General features: G+C 38.7%; 1 protein-coding gene and 1 non-coding gene across 2 annotated transcripts in view; both read left to right on the plus strand.

The window, feature by feature from the left end:
• Window positions 1-22941, plus strand: part of LOC148689539 (uncharacterized) — a 116043-nt gene that overhangs the window by 64430 nt on the left and 28672 nt on the right. The window lies entirely within an intron of this gene.
• LOC148689540 (small nucleolar RNA R71) lies at window positions 1917-2027 on the plus strand. The gene has a single exon (XR_015958866.1). It is a non-coding gene; the product is annotated as a small nucleolar RNA R71 (small nucleolar RNA).

Genomic DNA, 22941 nt, shown 5'->3' on the forward strand with positions numbered 1-22941 from the left:
CCTAATTAGTTTATCTTCTTCATTTGGGGTGAGGTCAGAAGTTATGATAACTGGAAGAGTTTCAAATTCAGCTAGATATGCATACTTTAGATGTGGTGGAAGTGGTTTAAGTTCAAGTTTTGGTGCCTTAACAGTGGAAGGGGTTAAATGTGACCTCGATGGTTCTAAAGGCTCTAAAAGAGGTAAAATATTCAAAGGATACGGTGCCAATGCTTCCAAGGTAGCTACCTCTTCCATAAGTGCATCTTCTTCATCAAACTCATCTTGAGATTGACTCAAAACAGTTTGTAATGGTTCATTAGATTGTGCCTGCAAGAACTTAGAGAAAACAAGCGAATCAAGCACATCAATGGCATAACAATCAAGAGATGAAGAAGGATGTGAAAGAGACTCAAACACTTTGAATTGAACGGTCTCTCCTAGCACTGTCATAGTGAGGAGTCCATTTTGCACATCAATGATGGTCTTGGTCGTGGCCATAAACGGTCTCCCAAGCAAAATAGGCAATTCTCGGTCATGTATAGGAGCTTCTTCCATGTCCAACACTACAAAATCCGCAGGCAAGATTAGTTTATCAATTTGAACTAGAATATCCTCTACTATACCTCTTGGATATTTCACGGATCTGTCCGCAAGTTGTAATGAGATGGTGGTCGCTTTCAATTCCCCCAAACCTAGTTGAAGGTATACGGAATAAGGCATTAAGTTGATGCTAGCACCTAAGTCAAGCATCGCCTTCTCTACCTTCTTGTCTCCTATGGTGATGTTGATAGAAAAACTTCCTGGATCCTTGAGCTTTGGTGGAAGTTTTCTTTGCAACACGGCACTTACATTCTCGGACACCACTACCTTCTCATGTGGTCCATACTTCCTTTTGTAGTTGTTTAACTCTTTGAAGAACTTCCCATAAGCTGGCATGTTCCTAATGACATCAAGCAAAGGTAAGTTAACAATTACCTTACTTAGAATATCAAAAATCTCCTTAAATGACTTATCCTGCTTGCTCTTGGCAAGTCTTCCAGGGAATGGTATTGGTGGAGTGTAAGGTTTCTCGGCCTTGTGAAGATTTGGTGCTTCAAACGAGGGAGTAGCATGGCTTGGTTCCTCATTTGGTTTCTCATTTTCTCCTTGAGTAACCCCTGCATTCACATGATCAGATTCATTAGTAACTTCATTGCCAACTCTATTATTGATAATCTTACCACTTTTAAGTGTAGTGATTGCTTTGGCTTGCTCTTGGTTCCTTTGGAGTATCACGGGTTGGCTTGGAAACTTTCCAACCTCTCTTTGGCTCAAGGCATCTGCAATATGCCCCAATTGTGTCTCCATTTTGGTTAGAGCCGCCGAATGTTGTTGGAGAGTGCTATTGGTGGTTTGTTGGAATTGCAAGGTATTTTGGGCTAACAATTTAACTGTATCTTCAAGTGTAGGTTTTGGTTGGAAGTTTTGGAATTGATTGTTGTTCTTCCACGAAAGATTGGGATGATCTCTCCAACTTGGGTTATATGTATTGGAATACACATCATTCCTTGGCCTTTGATTGTAAGAATTCATGAGGTTCACTTGCTCTTGGACATACTCGGGGTAAGCCTCCCTAGATGGACATTGATGAGTAAGGTGGCTTGGTATGTTGCAAATGGCACACACTTCACTTGCTTTTGGCACCATGTTGAGCACGGATTCAAGCTTCTTTTCTAGGTTAGCTACCTGCAAAGAAAGATCATGATTAGAGCTTGTTTCATATACTCCAACTCTCTTACCCCTTACATCTTTGTGTTGAGCATTAGATCCAACATCTCATAAATGTTATATGACTCTTGAGCATTCTTTTTCTTCAAAGCTCCACCTGCTGCATTATCAACAGTTGATTGACATGTTTGGGTTAGTCCATCATAGAAAATTTGCATTTGTAAGTGAACCCATGGTGTGGACATTGCAACAAAAGGCCTTTAAAGCGCTCCCAACACTCATTGAAAGGTTCTCCATCATCTTGTTTGAAGTTGAAGATTTGTCCCCTTAATGTGGCTGTCTTTTGAGTGGAAAAGAACTTTTCCAAAAACTTCTTAGCCACGGCATCCCATGTGGTGAGTGAACCAGGTACTAGAGTCATCAACCAACCCTTGGCCTTATCTTTCAAGGTGTAAGGGAACACTCTCATCCTCAGATTTGCTTCACTTACTCCCTGTAAAGGTAAACCACTCACAACATTGTAAAATTCTTTAATATGAGCTAAAGGATCTTCATTAGGTAAGCCATAAAAAGAAGGAAACATATGGAAATGTGAAGATTTAAGATCATAGTTTCTAGCTTCTGTGGGCAGCAAGATGCATGAAGGTGAATTTGGTATGATTGGTTGAGCAAAATCCTCCAAAGCTCGAAGATCATCTTGGTCGCCCGCCATCTCTTCTTCTCTTTCCCAATTAAAGTGCTCCGATCCTTCACTTGTTGGACTAGACGGTTTCCCTTCCTCTTCTTCCCGGACAATGGAGGAACTTGTTGGCACAAAGCTTTCCAAAGTGTTGCCCTTTAACCGTTCAATTCTTTGGCCTAATTCAGCAAGTCTATTTGACATATACTACTGATGCGAGAATTATACGCACACAAATTAAACCCTCTTTTTGTCAATTGTAGTATAAGTATAAGTAGGGATCGTTCTTAACCGGGGATTAGGAGGGATTGCAAATCACTTGGAAACTGACTCAAAAACGTAAAATAAAGTTAAAAACGTTCACAAAGACTCAAAGGACTCAAAACAAGTTCAAAAGACTCAAAACTGCCTAAAAACACTAACTAGGCAGTTTCTGACCTTAAACCCAATGTTGGACGAATTTAAGATTATGGTTTGATTCAAACATAAAAACACAATATAAAACACTATACTAGACTCAAAGAATGCAAAACTAAACTTTAAAACACTAAAACAAACCAAAAGACTCAAACATCACCCAAAACACTCAAAACAGCCTTAAAATCACTTTCTGGGCAGTTTTGAGCACTTTGGTGAATTTGGACGAATTTTGGGAAATAAATTGAATCAAAACACTTTAAAACATAAACTAAACAAAGTCTAAACACTAAAGAACAAGAAAGTAAAGGGGGGTTTTAAATTGACGAGAATTGAAATAACGAAAGAAGTTAATAAACTAGACAGAATGTAAAGATGAATTTGATGGAATGAATGGATGGGAACCTAGCTAAGGGGTTCATCTCCATACATGTTATACTTGCATAATAAAATGATTTCCAATTGCATTTCAATAAACTATGATACTCAACACCCCAAGTTAACCGTGATGCACTAATTAACCTTCAAATCTTCCTAATAATTGCTTGTTTTATTAAATAAAATACTAAACATGGAGAAAGATGGTGCTTCACAAAGGTTGTTTACGTGAAGCCCCACTACGAGGCGTCCGAGCTGAAGGCATCGGAGCAGAAGGCATCGGAGCGGAAGGCATCGGAGCGGAAGGCATAGAAGCGGGAGGTATCAGAGCGGAAGGCATCGGAGCGGGAGGCATCGGAGCTAGAGCATTCCAGGCCTCAATACTTGGCCAAGCGCTGGATGAGCCAGGAAAAAGGTGCCTCTGGAGATAAGCAGAAAACCTTTGACGGTCGCTTTGAATCCGACCTTCAGACTCTTGCAGTTCATCAAGCTTCCTCTTCATGCCCGTCGAATAGTTGTTTGCAAACACGTGCAAACTTCTATTCTCGTACTTAAGCTGCTGGATCTCTTGCTTAAGACTTTCCACCTCTACCATCAATGATTCCACCTGACGGGAGCGGGCAAGCAGGCGTTGGCCCATGTTGGACACAGAACTCGCACACTGAACACTAAGTGCGAGGGACTCTTGAACGGCCAACTCATCGGACCGTCCTGACAGCAGCCTACTATCTTTTGGAGTGAGGAGGTTCCTAGCTACTATTGTAGCTGTTGTGGCGTCCTGCATCACGAAGTCTTCACCTGTGAGAGGACCGTTAGAAGATAAGAAAGAAGGGCGCCATACGTTACCTTGACGCGGCGCGCCCGTATCACTGCTGAGACTCAATTCTAAGCTAAGGTTCGATGGGTTTGCCATTTTTCAAAAGTGTTCAAAGAGATGGGGTGGATGGAGTTAATTCTCAAAGGGCCGGAGTTGATTTTCAAGAATGGGAATTCTTCAGAGTGTGTTTGTTGTGGTGATCGATAGCTCTATAAAAAGACAAGGCGACGCGTCCACCGATTCAAAAAGCCGGAATTTCCGGCGTAATTTAGGCGACGCGTTCTCGGCTTTTCAGAAGACGCGTTCAACTTTGTCAAAAGATTTCTTCTTTTCAGACAACACGTGGAGGCCATCATCGCAACTACACGTCTTTAGCCGACAAGCGCAAAGTTCGGCGACGCTTTCTCTGCTTTTCAGAAAACGCGTGCAGCTTTGTCAAAAGGAGCCGCATCCGCACTACTACGTGTCGTTCAGAAAGCGAAGGGGCGTCGTTCAGAAATTGAAGGGGCGCCTGCTCAGAAATCGAAGAGGCGTCTTCAAAGATCGAAGTGGCGCCACTATTTCAAAAAGCCGGATTTGCGAGATCAAAACGTTTGTCGACAAGGGTAAAAGAACAGTACCACCACTTGATATTATCTCTATATATGTCGACCTTCATCTTTTATGGCAAGACAGACCTGAAGAAAATGCCCAACTCTCCCTCACCTCTGAGGGCGCACTCCCAACAAAGCCTTTTGAAATACTCAATTTTTTCTTCTTCCCCAAAGATGATACCGGATGCCTGGAGTACAGATGACCCAGGAGGAAATGGCAGATTGAAGTGTGCTGATTCATTCACCGCTTCTTCAAAACCAAAGGTATCTCATATCATCAAGGTCAAAAGCAAAAGTATCTCATATCATGCTCTTTCCCTGTCTTTTTCTTTGTCCTTGTTCTTACTCGCATGGCAAAGTAAAAGAAGCAATCAGCTGGCACTTGGAGTCAGTCTTCCGATCTGGAGCCAACTGCCTGGAATCTATTCCTGATTGCTTACCTAGCGTTGCTCTCGAGTAGTCATCTTCAACGGTTGATACACTTCCGGAGAAGGGACCACTTCTGCAAAGGGGAGCGAGTAAGGCAAGTGAAAATGATACATTGAAGCATGTGGAGACAAACATAGGCTGAGTTATCCTCCAACCCTTTTCAATACGAATTGGAAAGATTGAACAAAGAAACAGACCAAAGGGGTAAGCTCAGACCTTCGGGGAAGACCAAAAGAATCCTCCAGCCCAGTAGCACAAAGGAAAATCAACAAGTGGAGGAGACCAAAAGATTCCTGCTACCCAGTTCAAGAGTAGCACAAAGGAAAATCAACGATGGGCGGAAACCAGTTCAAGAGTAAGCCTGTGGAATCACAAAGATCAAAGCCTCAATGCAATCACCAAGGAGAAGAGGGAATTTACACTCCATAACCAGATTTGCGTCCCTAAACTCTTCTCTTTGTTAATTACATTCTACCATGTTTACTATGTTTAAGTGCTTTTTGTGTGTTTACTTATGTTTTGTGTGAATCTATGCTTAAAACATTGAGGACAATGTTTGATTTAAGTGTGGGGGGGTAACTAAGTATATTTGATGCAAATTCGTGGGATTTTATCACCCATAACTTCAAATGTTGTTCCTTGCTGTTTTAAGGTGTTTTTAAGTTGTTTTAGAGTGTTTTAGTATGTTTTGTTTTTATAACTCCGAAAATCACATAAAAATTTGAAAAACATGTTTTAAAAAGCCTAAAAAGAGTGTTTTGAGTCGTTTTTGTGTGTTTGTGTCTTAGGGTACCTTCCAACACAATAATAAGGATTTGGTTTGTAATTGCATGACTGTTAAAAAGAGTTATGAACATAGAGAAAAGTTTGATTTACTCTTGGTATATGCTTGGTTATGGTTATAATGTATGACTTCACATGCAATCATAAAAGAAAAATTCGTTTTTGTAACATGCTTGAAGGAAGGAACTCAAACAAACGCTACATCCCTGTGAGACTCGAGCCATTACTTTCTTTGGAGAGTTATTTTCTGTGATTCTTTGTTTTCTAAAGTTGTTGCATGATCTCATTATTCCTTGCTTGGTTGCTACTTAGAATGCAATTGTATCATGATAGAACTAAATGCTAGAACTTATATCCGTTTCATTCAAAGCATGATATTGATTGCATAACATACAATAAGATGAAGTTGTTAGTCAAGCCAAAGCCAAAAAGCCTATCCCTTTTCACATGTATTGTAGGATTACCCCTTTTGAGCCTTTTCAAGCTTATTTTTTTTATTAACCCCTTGTTCTTAAAGGATAGTGAAGCATGACTTAGAATGAACTCCTTTTGATCAATATACTGCAGAAAATAAGTGTGGGGGAAGATAATAGGGCACGGCCAAATAATGAAATAAAGAAAAAAATTGTTGAAAAGAAAGAAAAAAAAAAAGAGTTGAAAAATAAGTGAGAATGATCTCACAAGCATTGGTTATTGAAGGAAGGGTCCAAAAGAGTGAAATTGACCCTAGTTGTTGCATGAATCTTCCCTTGTGTTTAAAAGTTGATTTCTGCCATTAAAAGTGAGTTTAAGTGTCAATTTCATTACTTCGCTTCCTATTACTTTAAGAACCTTTGTTTTACTTTACCTTTCTTTGTTAAACCATTACCCTTAGCCCCGTTACAACCCTCAACTTCTATCTTGATGTTATGTATTCAATATGTGGAGTTTGGAATTGATATGAGCTTATGGAATCACTGGTTCTCATTCTAAGTAGTAGCATTCCATTCATGAGATCATATTCATGTCATTATCGTAAATCCAGAAAATGCTTTCTTTGTTATAACATATGTGAGATGCTAGTCTTTCATGTTTACATCAATCTCTCACATATAACTAGTGTAGGGTGTGTAGTCAGAAAATCTGTGTGAAAATAGAGTGCATTCTAGTAAGGAATTGAGGAAATCTTCTAAGGCATGTTACTACATTCGAAATGTGTTTTAAATGCTTAATTGTGAACTAGTATGTGGTGACTATGATTAAGAATGTACTTAAGTGTAAAGATGGCTAAAATCTGTGGGAATAATAATTTTTAACTTGTCATGAGCATTAGAAATCCGTGAGACGATTGTTGGAAGGTGTAGGTTGTGTTTTGTTCGTTTTGTCTAGTTTCGTGTATTTTTGTTGTTTTGTTTTGCTCGAGGACTAGCAAAAGATAAGTGTGGGGGTATTTGATAGGAGCATATTCATGCGACTTAAATGGCTTGTTCTCGTGCATTTACGTTATGTTTCTTTAGTTATTTTAGTCCTTTAAGCTATTTTCGTGTGTTTGTAGGTCCAAAGGGCTAAAGGAGCAAAAAGATGCATTTTGGAGACTTTTGGAGCACTTTTGGGCTAAGGATGGATAGCTTATGCTTGGCGCCAAAGTGTTGGACGAAATTGAAGACCTAATTGAAGACCAAAGTGTTGGAACCTTGTTCCCTTTAGTTTTAGGACATTTAAACCTTTCCAATTTCCTTAGCCGTGCATAACATTCCAACATTCCACTCCTTCATTTCAGCCACACTCCCACATATCATTACTTATCATCACCACTTATCACTTATCATAACCACATATCATATCATCATCACTTATCACTTATCACTTATCATCATCACTTATCACTTATCACTTAACATGCACCCATCACCTAACACAACACCTTTAATTCACATGCATTCACTCTTTAATTCACATGCATTTACTCTTTAATTCACATGCAAAACACCTCCATTCCATCTCCCATTTCAGATTGCATTCCATAATCATTCACTCACCTTTAATCCACATGCATCTTCCATAAATCAAATCAGCCACATTCACTCACCACAAACATTCCACATGCATTCATCAACATATCTAGTTGTCACTCACATGCATTCCATCCTTTAAAACATTGCACATGCACTCCCTTTAATTAATTAAGCCACATGCACTCCCATCCATTTCATCATTGCAGCCAACACATGCTTTCACATGCATTTTCAGATTGTCCCCTTGCACATGCAGCCACATATTCATTGCACATGCAATTCCAACCCACATGCATCCTTTAATCATTCAAACATGCAGCCACATTCCCTCCTAGCTGTCATGTGGTGCGTGATTTATGCGCACACAAATTAAACCCTCTTTTTGACAATTGTAGTAATGATGTAAGTAGGGATCGTTCTGGACCGGGGATTAGGAGGGATTGTTAATCACTTGGATTTGACTCAAAAACATAAAAACGTAATATAAAACACTAAACTAGACTCAAAGAATGTAAAACTAAACTTTAAAACACTAAGACAAACCAAAGACTCAAAATGCTTTTAAAAACACAAACTAAAATGATTTCTAACTAAATTGACATTAAAGTAAAGGGGGATTTAAGTTTATACGAAATTAAATTAAATGAACAAATTAAAACAGAATGTAAATATGGAATTTATGAAATGGAATGAATGGATGATAGAATAGCTAAGGGGTTCATCTCCATACATGTTACACTTGCATAATAAAAAGATTTCCAATTGCATTTTAATAAATTATGAAACTCATCACCCCGGGTCAATTAGGTCCGCTTAAATTAACCGTCAAGTTTTCCTTAAGTTAATGAATTGGATAGGTTAGCGCAACGCAATTCACTACATTCTCCAAAAGTCCTTTACGTGAACAGCACAATAAAGATACGATCAAAGATCATTAAGTATTATGAAAACTATAAGTGTTGACGAGGCATTCGTTACTATGATGAGCATGAAACTCGTGCCAAGAATTCATTTAACGCGATTGTTTATAAGCAACCTCCACTACTTGTGAATATAAGTTCATAACGATTAGGTGAAACTCACTTATATTCTAGCGTCATATTCATGCATGAAAATTAAGCGCGCATTCTCAATAACATACATAAATAAGTTATCAATCAAATGGTTAAACAAATTGAATTCACAACTTATGAAACGCAATTAGAAGTAATCAAATCAAAATGCAAGCATAAACATTTATTTCGAATCACCCCCTAGCTAAAGGGGGTTTAGTTCCTCATAACTTTGAAATCAAAGAAACACCTAAACATTCCAACAACTCAAACTTGAATTGTATGAACGTTTAAGCACTCTTCTCTTCCATTCCTCATACGTACAAAACAAAGAGAATTGAATTTAAACATTGAAATCAAAGAAACACCTAAACATTCCAACAACTCAAACTTGAATTGTATGAATGTTTAGGCCCTCTTATCTTCCTCGTTGTTGTAGCACAAGTGATGCGTGATTTATACGCACACAAATTAAACCCTCTTTTTGTCAATTGTAGTATAAGTATAAGTAGGGATCGTTCTGGACCGGGGATTAGGAGGGATTGTTAACCACTTGGATTTGACTCAAAAACGTAAAATAACAATATGAAACACTATACTAGACTCAAGGAATGCAAAACTAAACTTTAAAACACTAAAACAAACCAAAAGACTCAAACATTACCCAAAACACTCAAAACTGCCTTAAAATCACTTTCTGGGCAGTTTTGAGCACTTTGAGTACTTTGGACGAATTTATGTAACAAATTGAATCACAAACGTAAAAACGTAATATAAAACACTAAACTAGACTCAAAGAATGTAAAACTAAACTTTAAAACACTAAAACAAACCAAAAGACTCAAACAGTACCCAAAGCACTCGAAACTGCCTTAAAAACACTTTCTGGGCAGTTTTGAGCACCTTGAGTACTTTGGACGAATTTGGGAAACAAAATGAAACAAAACACTTATAAACACAAACTAAATGTATTTCTAACTAATTTGACATTAAAGTAAAGGGGGATTTAGGTTTATACGAAATTAAACTAAAATGTACAGATTGTAAATTAAAGCAAAATGTAAATGTGAATGTGATAGAATGAATGGAATGAAGGCTAGCTAAGGGGTTCATCTCCATACATGTTATACTTGCATAATAAATGATTTCCAATTGCATTTCAATAAACCATGAATTCTCAACACCCCAAGTTAACCGTGATGCACTAATTAACCTTCAAATCTTCCTAACGTTATTGAATTGGATGATGCATGCGACAATTCAAAACATTCCCCACAAGTCCTCAACATGAATGCATAGAAGAGGTACAAGCAAGAATCATTACGCTCTATGAAAATTATAAGTGTTGACGAGGCATTCGTTACTATGAATGCATGAAACTCTTGCCAAGAATTCGTTTAACGCGATTGTTTATAAGCAACCTCCACTACTTATGAATATAAGTTCGTAACTATTAGGTGAAACTCACTTATATTCTAGCGTCATATTCATGCATGAAAATTAAGCGTGCACTCTCAATAAACATACATAAATAAGTTATCAATAAAACGGTTAAACAAATTGAATCCACAACTTATGAAACGCAATTAGAAGTAATCAAATCAAAATGCAAGCATAAACATATATTTCGAATTTCCTCATAACTTTGAAATCAAAGAAACACCTAAACATTCCTACAACTCAAACTTGAATTGTATGAACGTTTAGGCACTCTTCTCTTCCATTCCTCATACGTACAAAACAAAGAGTATTGACATTAAACCTTGAAATCAAAGAAACACCTAAACATTCCAACAACTCAAACTTGAATTGTATGAACGTTTAGGCACTCTTCTCTTCCTCTTCGTTGTAGCACAAGGTCTAGGGATAGTTTGATGGTGTGAATGGTTTGGGGAGTGGTGAAAATGGAAGGATGGTGTTTGGATTGTAAGGGAGAGGCACGACAAGGGTGGTTTGATGTCTACATTCTGAAAATGGAAGAGTGAATGAGTTGAGGTGTGTTAATGGAAGGAATGGTGGAGTGAATGGATGAATTTCTGTGGTGGAAGAGTTGTGAATGAATGAGAATGAATGAATGAGTATTTATAGGTGAAATGGGGGGAACATGACAGCTAGGTTGCATGTGCTAATGCTTGTGTGTGCATGTGAAATCTGCCAAGATGCATGTGAAAGTGTATGAAATGCAATCTGAAATGGGATAGCATGTGGGTGAATGTGTGGCTGCAATGATGAAGTGAATGCATGTGTTGAATGATTAAAGTGCATGTGCAATGTTTTAAAGGATGGAATGATGGAGGAACAAGTGCATGTGAATGCATGGTGATAGCATGTGCACGGTTTTGGTTGGAATGATGGCAGATTGTGAAAACATGTGAATGCATGTGTTTGATGAATGATAAGTGGTGAATGATATGATAAGTGATAAGTGATGAATGATAAGTGGTGAATGATATGATAAGTGATAAGTGGTGAATGATAAGTGATGAATGATAAGTGGTGAATGATATGATAAGTGATAAGTGGTGAATGATAAGTGATGAATGATAAGTGGTGAATGATATGATAAGTGGTGAATGATAAGTGATATGATATGTGATTATGATAAGTAATGGGAGCATGTGAGGGAATGAATAATGAATGCATGTGTATGGTTTTGGGAGAAAGGTGGAGATGCACGGCATAAGGGAATTGGAAAGGTTTAAATGTCCTAAAACTAAAGGGAACAAAGTTCCAACACTTTGGTCTTCAATTTCGTCCAACATTTTGGCGCCAAGCATAAGCTATCCATCCTTAGCCCAAAAGTGCTCCAAAAGTCTCCAAAATGCATCTTTTTGCTCCTTTAGCCCTTTGGACCTACAAACACACGAAAATAGCTTAAAGGACTAAAATAACTAAAGAAACATAACGTAAATGCACGAGAACAAGCCATTTAAGTCGCATGAATATGCTCCTATCAACAAGGTCTAAGGTGAGGTTTGGGGGATTATGGAAATGGTAGAGGAGTGGGGTTTGGATTATAAGGGAAAGTGTTTGTGTTAGTTGTGGTGTGAGAAATGGAGAGATGGAATGGGGAGTGAATGAATTTCTCAATGAATGCATGGGTTTTTATAGGGGGAATGGGAGAATATGTTGTTGATTGTTTAAGAGTGCATGTGGCTCTTATGATTGTTGTGCAATGATGAAAGGCAAAGTGCATGTGCAATGTTGGAGGATGAATGTGTGATGGTGTGATTGAATGATTTAAAGGGGCATGTGGGTGAATTAAAGGATGGAATGCATGTGAATTAAAACTAGAGTGAATGATGATGAATGCATGTGGATTAAAGAGGTGTGAATGCATGTGAAGATGCTAATAAATAATGCATGTAGGGTTAGGAAATAAAATCATAACTTAAAGGGGAATGATTAAAGGGTGTTGAAAGGTTTTGCATGGCTTTGAAGTGATTGTGGATTGGGCTAGGGTTTAGGTACATGAAATGGACCCAAATTGCTCCCCCTTGCATGGCAAGGAATGGTGTTTGTGTTAAGCCCAAGGCAAGGTGAATGTAATTGGGTTAGGGCCATTGTTTTATGTCCTCAAGTGCTTACAAGGCCTTCAATTTCATCCAACACTTGGGCTCCAAGCATAAGCTATCCATCCTTAGCCCAATAGTGCTCCAAAACACTCCACAATGCATCCTTTCGTCAAACATGTCTTATTATCCTGAAAACACACAAAAGAAGCATAAAGGACTAAACTAACTAAAGAAACATAACGTAAATGTACGAGAACAAGCCATTTAAGTCGCATCAATATGCTCCTATCAAATACCCCCACACTTAGCTTTTGCTAGTCCTCGAGCAAAACAGAAAAACAAAATAAAACGAAACGAAACAAACCAAACACAATCTGAAACCTTCCAACGTTGCCTCAGGGATTTCCAATGCACATGACATGTTAAAAATCATTATTCCCACAGATTTTGGTTATCTTTACACTTAAGTACATACTTAATCATAGTCACCACATACTAATTCACAATTAAGCATTTAAAACTATATTTTGAATGTAGTAACATGCCTTTAGAGAATTTGCTCAATTCCTTACAAGATATGTACTCAATTTTCACTCAGATTTTCTGACTACACACCCTAATCTAGTTACATGTGAGAAGATTGATGTAAATATGAAAACGAACACTCACATATATGTATCATAAAGAGAGCAATTTCTGGAGTTAATAAGCATGTTTAGATATGATCCCATGAATGGAATGCTCCTACTTAGATGCGAGAACCAGTGACACCATATGCTCATACCAAGTTCAAACTCCACAAATTGAAACACATAACACTCAAGATTGAAGTCACGGGTTGTAATGGGGCTTGGGGTAATTGGCTAAAAATGAAAGGTAAGGATAACAAACGTTCTTTAAGCAATAGTGAGCAAAGTATTGAATTAGGCACTTAGAATTTCCTTTAGAATGCAGAAGTCAACTTTGATCACCCAAGGGGGAATTACACAAAACTTAGGGCCATATTCAACTTTTTTGGACCCTTTCTTCAACCATCAACGCTCGTGAGTTCATTCTTACTTATTTTCACTCCTCTTTTTTTTTCTTTTTCTTTTCTTCTTCTTTTTCTTTTGAATCTCAAAACATATATATAAACGTAAGAACAAACTTTTACTCCCCCACACTTATTTCCTTGCATAATGTAACTCAAAAGGAATTCATTTAAGTCATGCTCACTATACTTTAAGAACAAGGGTATAGGAAAGTCCTACTCTAGGCTAGGTAAGGGGTGATGTGGTTAGCAAAGAAAATAGGCTAAACGAGGCTCAACGGGGTTAAAACTAATATATACGAAATATGGGAAGTAAGGCTATTTGGCTATGGTGGCAACTACACAACTTCATCTTGATATATGTTATGCAATTCAATGTCATGCTTTGAATGAAACGGATATAAGTTCTAGCATTTAGTTCTATCATGATACAATTGCATTCTAAGTAGCAACCAAGCAAGGAATAATGAGATCATGCAACAACTTTAGAAAACAAAGAATCACAGAATATAACTCTCCAAAGAAGGTAATGGCTCGAGTCTCACAGGGATGTAGCGTTATTATGAGTTCCTTCCTTCAAGCATGTTACAAAAACGAATTTTTCTTTTATGATTGCATGTGAAGTCATACATTATAACCATAACTAAGCATATACCAAGAGTAAATCAAACTTTCATCCATGTTTATAACTCTTTTTAACAGTCATGCAATTACAAACCAAATCCTCATCATAACGTTGGAAGGTTCCCTAAGACACAAACACACAAAAACGATTCAAAACACTCTTTTTAGGCTTTTCAAAACATTTTTTTCAAATTTTTATGTGATTTTCGGAGTTATAAAACAAAACACACTAAAACACTCTAAAACAATTTAAAAACACCTTAAAACCGCAAGGAACAACATTTGAAGTTTATGGGTGATAAAATCCCACGAATTTGCATTAACAACATTAGTTACCCCCCACACTTAAATCAAACATTGTCCTCAATGTTTTAAGCATAGATTCACACAAAACATAAGTAAACACAAAAAGCAACTAAACATACTAAACATGGCAGAATGTAATTAACAAAGAGAAGAGTTTAGAGACGCAAATCTGGTTATAGAGTGTAAATTCCATCTTCTCCTTGGTAATTGCATTGAGGCTTTGATCTTTGTGATTCCACAGGCTTACTCTTGAACTGGTTTCTGCCCATCGTTGATTTTCCTTTGTGCTACTTCTTGAACTGGGCAGCAGGATGGTTCTTTTGGTCTCCCCCGAAGATCTGAGCTTATCCCTTTTATCTGTTTCTTTGTTCAATCTGTGCAGGAGTGGTCCCTTCTCTGGAAGTGTATCAACCGTTGAAGATGACTACTCGAGAGCAACGCTAGGTAAGCAATCAGGAATAGGTTCCAGGCAGTTGGCTCCAGATCGGAAGACTGACTCCAAGTGCCGGCTGATTGCTTCTTTTACTTTGCCATGCGAGTAAGAACAAGGACAAAGAAAAAGACAGGGAAAAAGCATGATATGAGATACTTTTGCTTTTGACCTTGATGATATGAGATACCTTTGCTTTTGAAGAAGCGGTGAATGAATCAGCGTATTTCAATCCGCCGTTTCCTCCTGGGTCATCTGTACTCCAGGCATCTGGTATCATCTTTGGGGAAGAAGAAAGAATGGAGTATTTCGAAAGGCTTTGCTGGGAGTACTCCCTCAGAGGTGAGGAAGAGTTGGGCATTTTCTTCAGGTTTTACCTTGCCAAAAACAAAATGAAGGTCGACATATATAGAGATAATAGCAAGTGGTGGTACTTTTTACCCTTGTCGACAAACGTTTTGATCCCGCAAATCCGTCTTTTTGAAATAGTGGCGCCTCTTCGATCTTTGAATATGCCTCTTCGATTTCTGAGCAGGCGCCCCTTCGATTTCTGAACGATGCCCCTTCGCTTTCTGAATGACACGTGGTAGTGCAGATGCGGCTCCTTTTGACAAAGCTACACGCGTTTTCTAAAAAGCAGAGAAAGCGTCGCCGAACTTTGCGCTTGTCGGCTAAAGAGGTGTAGTTGCGATGATGGCCTCCACGTGCGTCTTCTGAAAAGCCGAGAAAACGTCGCCTAAATTACGCCGGAAAATCCGGCTCTTTGAATCGGTGGACGCGTTGCCTTGGCTTTTTATAGAGCTATCAATCACCCCAACACACACACTCTGAAGATTTCCCATTCTTGAAAATCGACTCCGGCCCTTCGAAATTTAACTCCATCCACCCCTTCTCTTTGAACACTTTTGAAAGAAAATGGCAAACTCATCGAACCTTAGCTTAGATTTGAGTCTCAGCAGCGATCCGGTTGCGCCCCGTCAAGGTAATGTATGGCGCCCTTCTTTTTTATCTTCTAACGGTCCTCTTTCAGGTGAAGACTCTGTGATGCAGGACGCCACAACAGCTACAATAGTAGCTAGGAACCTCCTCACTCCAAAAGATAGTAGGCTGCTGTCAGGACGGTCCGATGAGTTGGCCGTTCAAGAGTCCCTCGCACTTAGTGTTCAGTGTGCGAGCTCTGTGTCCAACATGGGCCTACGCCTGCTTGCTCGGTCCCGCCAAGTGGAATCGTTGATGGCAGAGGTGGAAAGTCTTAAGCAGGAAATCAAACAGCTTAAGTACGAGAATAGAAGTTTGCATGTGCTTGCAAATAACTATTCGGCGGGCATGAAGAGGAAGCTTGATGAGCTGCAAGAATCTGAGGGTCGAATTCACAATGACCGTCAAAGGCTTGCGTCTTATCTCCAGAGGCACCTTTTTCCTGGGTCATCCAGCGCTTGGCCAAGTATTGAGGCCTGGAATGCTCTAGCTCCGATGCCTCCCGCTCCGATGGCTTCCGCTCCGATGCCTCCCGCTTCTATGCCTCCCGCTTCTATGCCTCCCGCTTCTGCGCCTCGTAGTAGGGCTTCACGTAAACAACCTTTGTGAAGCTCCACCTTTCTCCATGTTTAGTATCTTTCTTTTTTTTTTTTTTTTTTTTTTTTTTTTTTTCTTTTTTTTTTTTTAACATAAATAAAATCAAACGGCATGGAATTGGTCCTTGAATGGAAGGTGATACTTGAAGTGAACCGGCATTGGTTTCAATTCTAGTGTAGGTGCCTGATTCAAAAAAAATAGCAAGTTAGTATAAAATCTAATGGAATTTGGAAAAAAATACTTACTTGTTTTGTCTGACAAGAACTCAATGACAAATACCACTCCTTTGAAAGTTTCAGGGATATTGGACTTGGCCAGATTGCAAGTGATGGTTATTACTTGTCCAATGTCATCAAATTTAACTTCTTTGGATTTTGTGGTTTCAAGAACGTCCTCTTTGATGAATTCATGACATTCCCTACTTGTCACCTTTGGAAGGGCTTCCAAGATGTCTTCTTCACCTTCTTCTTCCTTGGAAGTCATGAATCTTGGAACAGGGTTAAAAATAATGAAATTTGGAACAACCATACCTGTATTAGATGGCATAGGAGCAATAGTTGCCTCCGGTAAAGGTGTTTCCACCCTTGCCGTGGGTTGGGTGTATTCCTCTTCCTTGTGATTTGATTTTGATGGTTGAGGGTCCGTTCCAACCTCCTTGTCACTTCTCAACATGATTTCCTTGGCAGTTTCAAATTCGCCCTTCGGATTTGCAATGGTTGAACTAGGGAGTTCGCCTTGGTCTCGAAACTGTCCTACGAACTCCGCGATCTGCCCAATTTGCTTATCCAAGTGGTCCAACCTTTGTGGTGGCTGCATAGGCGTAGAATAGAACTCTTCATATGGCTGCCAATATCCTTCTTGTTGAGCCTCATTGTCTTGAATTTGTGAGCCCTGCACCAAACAAATTAATTCATTAAGCTTTTGATTATAATCTATTGACGAACTTGAGTTTGGTTGGGCATATTGAATATGAGGTTGTGGTGGCTGCCAATATCCTCCTTGTTGAGCATTTTGAGGTTCCCACCGCATAGAGTTTGAATGATCACTCCAATCCGAATTGTAAGTATTGGAAAACACGTTATTCCTTGATTGAAGATTAAATATATCAACTCTTTGTATTTGGGACCTTTCCATGAGTTGTGACAAAAGAGAAGCATTATCAAGTGCCATCTTGTTCTTAACAAACAAAACACAAATAAAAAACTAAATCTAAAAGACAATACAGAAACAAACAATCCAAGGGATTAGCAAATTTTCTAATCCCCGGCAACGGCGCCAAAATTTGGTGCGTGATTTATGCGCACACAAATTAAACCCTCTTTTTGACAATTGTAGTAATGATGTAAGTAGGGATCGTTCTGGACCGAGGATTAGGAGGGATTGTTAATCACTTGGATTTGACTCAAAAACATAAAAACGTAATATAAAACACTAAACTAGACTCAAAGAATGTAAAACTAAACTTTAAAACACTAAGACAAACCAAAGACTCAAAATGCTTTTAAAAACACAAACTAAAATGATTTCTAACTAAATTGACATTAAAGTAAAGGGGGATTTAAGTTTATACGAAATTAAATTAAATGAACAAATTAAAACAGAATGTAAATATGGAATTTATGAAATGGAATGAATGGATGATAGAATAGCTAAGGGGTTCATCTCCATACATGTTACACTTGCATAATAAAAAGATTTCCAATTGCATTTTAATAAATTATGAAACTCATCACCCCGGGTCAATTAGGTCCGCTTAAATTAACTGATAGAAGCATATTTATGCGCCTTAGTTAGCTAGTTCTTATGCATTTATGTTGTGTTTTCTTACTTAATTTAGTGTTTAAAGTCATTTTCGTGTGTTTATAGGTTCATATGGCTAAGGATGCAAAAGGATGCCTTTCGGAGCCTTTTGGAGCAAATTAGAGATTGGAATGGATTGCATATGCTTAAAGCCAAGTAGATGGACGAAATTGAAGACCAAAGGAATGAAAATGAAGAACAAAGAGTTCACATTCATCACCAACACAACCATGCATCCACACATTCTTTCTCCATCATTGCCGTGCAAAACACCATCATTGCAGCCACATGCACATTCCACTTCATCATTTCAGATTTCCACCATCAACAAAGAACCATTCATTAATCATTTACACTTTAATCATTCAACCACATTCACACATCACCCATTCACCTTTGTGCCATGCTTCTACCTTTGTTCAAGCCCTTCCACATAACCTGCCTTCATTCATTCAGAAAATGCATTCCTTGCCGTGGCTAACATGCACTTGTTCCCCTTTCATCATTCCATCCACTCATTCATCAAACCACTCCCATCCATTTCATCATTGCAAACATTCAAACAAACACCACACAATGCCGTGGCTCCTATCCCATTTCCAGATTTCCCCTTTGCATTTCCCCTTCATAAATCAGCCACATGCACTTTAATCATTCAATCTCCAACCTTTCACATGCATTCCATCTTTTAATTTAATCACATGCACATTCACCTTGCCTTTGCAGAAAATCCACTTCATAACACATGCATCTTGGCAGATTTCACATGCACTCATGCACATTCACCTTAATCATTCACATAGCTTTAATCCACATGCATTTCCACCTAGATTTCCACCTCACAACCACCAGAAATCAACCAAAACCGTGCATTCCCTTTCATTTCTGTCAAAGCACATGCATTTCCACCCTTTAATCACATGCACAAACAGCCACATGCAACTCCCATCACCATTTCAGCTTTCCACCTAATTCCTAGTCATCATGTTCCCCCCATTTCACCTATAAATAAGCATGCATTGCAGCCACAAACAACACACTCTTCCATTTCAGAAAACCATCTCTCATAAACATCTCATTCACAACACAACACCCCTCAAACACTTCCATTCTTCTCTTTGCCGTGAGTCCCCTTAGAATCCAAAACCATCTTTCCATTTCCACCACTTCCCAACCCTCCAAACCACTCCTCTACCATTTCCATAATCCCCCAAACCTCACCTTAGACCTTGTGCCATAATAAAGAGGAAGAGAAGAGGACCTAAACGTTCATACAATTCAAGTTTGAGTTGTTGGAATGTTTAGGTGATTCTTTGATTTCAATGTTTCATTTTAATTCTCTTTGTTTTGTACGTATAAGGAATGAAAGAGAAGAGTGCCTAAACGTTCATACAATTCAAGTTTGAGTTGTTGGAATGTTTAGGTGTTTCTTTGATTTCAACGTAATGAGGAACTAAAACCCCCTTTAGCTAGGGGGTGATTCGAAATAAATGTTTATGCTTGCATATGAATTGATTAAACTTTCGTTGGAATTTCATAAGTTGTGGATTCAATTCGTTTAATTGTTTGATTGATAACTTATTTATGTATGTTCATTGAGATTGCAAGCTTAATTTTCATGCATGAATATGACGCTAGAATATAAGTGAGTTTCACCTAAACGTTACGAACTTATATTCACAAGTAGTGGAGGTTGCTCATAAACAATCGCGTTAAACGAATTCTTGGCATAAGTTTCATGCGTATTCCATAGTAACGAATGCCTCGTCAACACTTATAGTTTTCATAATGCTTAATGATCTTTGATTGTATCTTTATTGTGCTTTTCACGTAAAGGACTTTTGGAGAATGTGGTGAATTGCGTTGCGCTAACCCATCCAATTCATTAACTTAAGGAGAACTTGACGGTTAATTTAAGCGGACCTAATTAACCCGGGGCATTGAGTTTCATAATTTATCGAAAGACCAACTGAGAATCAATCTTGTATGCAAGTGTAACATGTATGGAGATGAACCCCTTAGCTATTCTATCATCCATTCATTCCATTTCATCAATTCCATATTTACATTCTGTCTAGTTTATTAACTTGTTTCGTTATTTCAATTTTCGTAAAAACCTCAATCCCCCTTTTGCTTTAATGTTCATTTTAGTTAGAATTCAATTTAGTTTGTGTTTTTAAAGCATTTTGAGTCTTTTGATTTGTTTTAGTGTTTTAAAGTTTAGTTTTACATTCTTTGAGTCTAGTTTAGTGTTTTATATTATGTTTTTACGTTTTTAAGTCAAATCCAAGTGATTAATAATCCCTCCTAATCCCCGGTCCAGAACGATCCCTACTTATACTTATACTACAATTTGACAAAAAGAGGGTTTAATTTGAGTGTCAAGTAATTCTCACATCAAATTTTGGCGCCGTTGCCGGGGATTAGCAACTTTGCTAATCCCTTGGTTCTTTTCTTTTTTTTTGTTTAGTTGTTTTCGTTTTAGTTTCTAAACTTAGTGTTGTTTTCTTTGTTTGTTGTTACTTTTGATATTTGATTTAGTTCTCTTTCTTTGATTTTAGGTACTAGAGAAGTAAGATATGGATTTTGCTAGCATTCAAGCTCAATTGGCAAATCTTACTTCTAAATTGTCGCCGTATGCCGAAAGGACCACAATGCAGAGTGTCCCTACATTTGGTGCTTCATATAGGCAAGGATTTCAAGCCAATCAATGTCCACAAAGAGATTGGAGGGATCATTCAAACTCTATATGGTGGGAAGATCAACAAGTTCAACGTGAAGCACATTGGCAACCATATGAGGAGTTTTGTTCAAGACCTATGCAGCCACCACAACTTCATATGCAATATGCTCAATTAAATTCAAGTTCGCCAATAGATTATATTCAAATTCTTAATGAAATAAATTCTTTGGCGCAGGGGTCACAAAATCAAGCCAAGGAGGCTCAACAAGAAGCATATTGGCAACCATATGAGGAGTTCAATACAACACCTATGCAGCCACCACAACCTCCCCCACAACAATTCCAATCAAGTTCAAGTATGTCCATGGATAATGATAAAAATTTTCAATTACTAACCTCTTTGACGCAGGACGAACAAAATCAAGACAAGAAGTTGGGTAAATTGGACGAGCAATTTGGGCAGATTATGGAGTTCATGAAACAAATTCAAGAGCAAAGTGAACTTTCCAACTCAACTATTGAAAACTCGAAGGAAGATTTTGAAATCCATAATGCTATCACTTTGGGAAGTGCTATGGAGGTTGGAGCTGACCTAAAAATGTCCAAACATAGCCTAGAAGTGGATGAAGAGCTGCTAATTGAGGAGGAGGAAGAAAACATGCACACGGCAAGGGTAGAACAACCCTTGCCGCAGCCCCCTAAGCCCTCTAAACCACCCACCACCAGTAAGGACGTCCCAATTTCATGTTATTCTGATGTTATTCCACCCAATGTCCCTTTTCCTAGCAGGTTTTTGATTCCCAACCAAGAAGAGAGTAAAAAGGACATCGTGGAAGCCTTCCCAAAGGAGCAAAATGCTATTCAAATTCTTGGTGCAACACAGCAAGTTTTAGATGGTGTTGAATTCTTCAAAGGACTTTGTACACCAAGAAGAATGATTCAAGAGAAGGTAGTGGCTGGAGAAGATGTAGAAGGCATCAAAGAGGACATATTTGAAACCACAATTCCCAAGGAAGTTGGATTTTATGACACGGGACAAGTCATAACTTTCGAATGGGTGTTTATTCTGGAGTTCATTTTGGAGCACACAGGTAAGCCGCCTCCCCGAATTTCAATTTTCTTTTATACTAACATGTGGTTAATGATTCAGGCACCCAATCTGGAATTTAAACTATTACCGGATCATTTCAAGTATCACCGCCCATTCAAAGATAAATTCCATGCCGTTTGATTTTATTTATGTAAAAAAAAATAATAATAATAAAAAAAAAAAAAAAAAAAAAAAAAAAAGATACTAAACATGGAGAAAGGTGGAGCTTCACAAAGGTTGTTTACGTGAAGCCTCACTACGAGGCGCAGAAGCGGAAGGCGCAGAAGCGGGAGGCATAGAAGCGGGAGGCATCGGAGCGGAAGCCATCGGAGCGGGAGGCATCGGAGCTAGAGCATTCCAGGCCTCAATACTTGGCCAAGCGCTGGATGACCCAGGAAAAAGGTGCCTCTGGAGATAAGACGCAAGCCTTTGACGGTCACTGTGAATTCGACCCTCAGATTCTTGCAGCTCATCAAGCTTCCTCTTCATCCCCGACGAATAGTTATTTGCAAGCACATGCAAACTTCTATTCTCGTACTTAAGCTGCTGGATCTCTTGCTTAAGTCTTTCCACCTCTGCCATCAACGATTCCACTTGGCGGGACCGAGCAAGCAGGCGTAGGCCCATGTTGGACACAGAGCTCGCACACTGAACACTAAGTGCGAGGGACTCTTGAACGGCCAACTCATCGGACCGTCCTGACAGCAGCCTACTATCCTTCGGAGTGAGGAGATTCCTAGCTACTATTGTAGCTGTTGTGGCGTCCTGCATCACAGAGTCTTCACCTGAAAGAGGACCGTTAGAAGATAAAAAAGAAGGGCGCCATACGTTACCTTGACGCGGCGCGCCCGTATCACTGCTAAGGCTCAATTCCAAGCTAAGGTTCGATGAGTTTGCCATTTTTTTTAAAGGTGTTCAAAGATAGGGGTTGATGGAGTAAATTTTCAAAGGGTCGGAGTCGATTTTCAAGAATGGGAGTTCTTCAGAGTGTGTTTGTTGTGGTGATCGATAGCTCTATAAGAAGCCAAGGCGACGCGTCCACCAATTTAAAAAGCCG

Source organism: Pyrus communis, chromosome 17 (assembly GCF_041283825.1).
Source record: "Pyrus communis isolate YQ-2024b chromosome 17, ASM4128382v1, whole genome shotgun sequence".
Classification (NCBI taxonomy): domain Eukaryota; kingdom Viridiplantae; phylum Streptophyta; class Magnoliopsida; order Rosales; family Rosaceae; genus Pyrus; species Pyrus communis.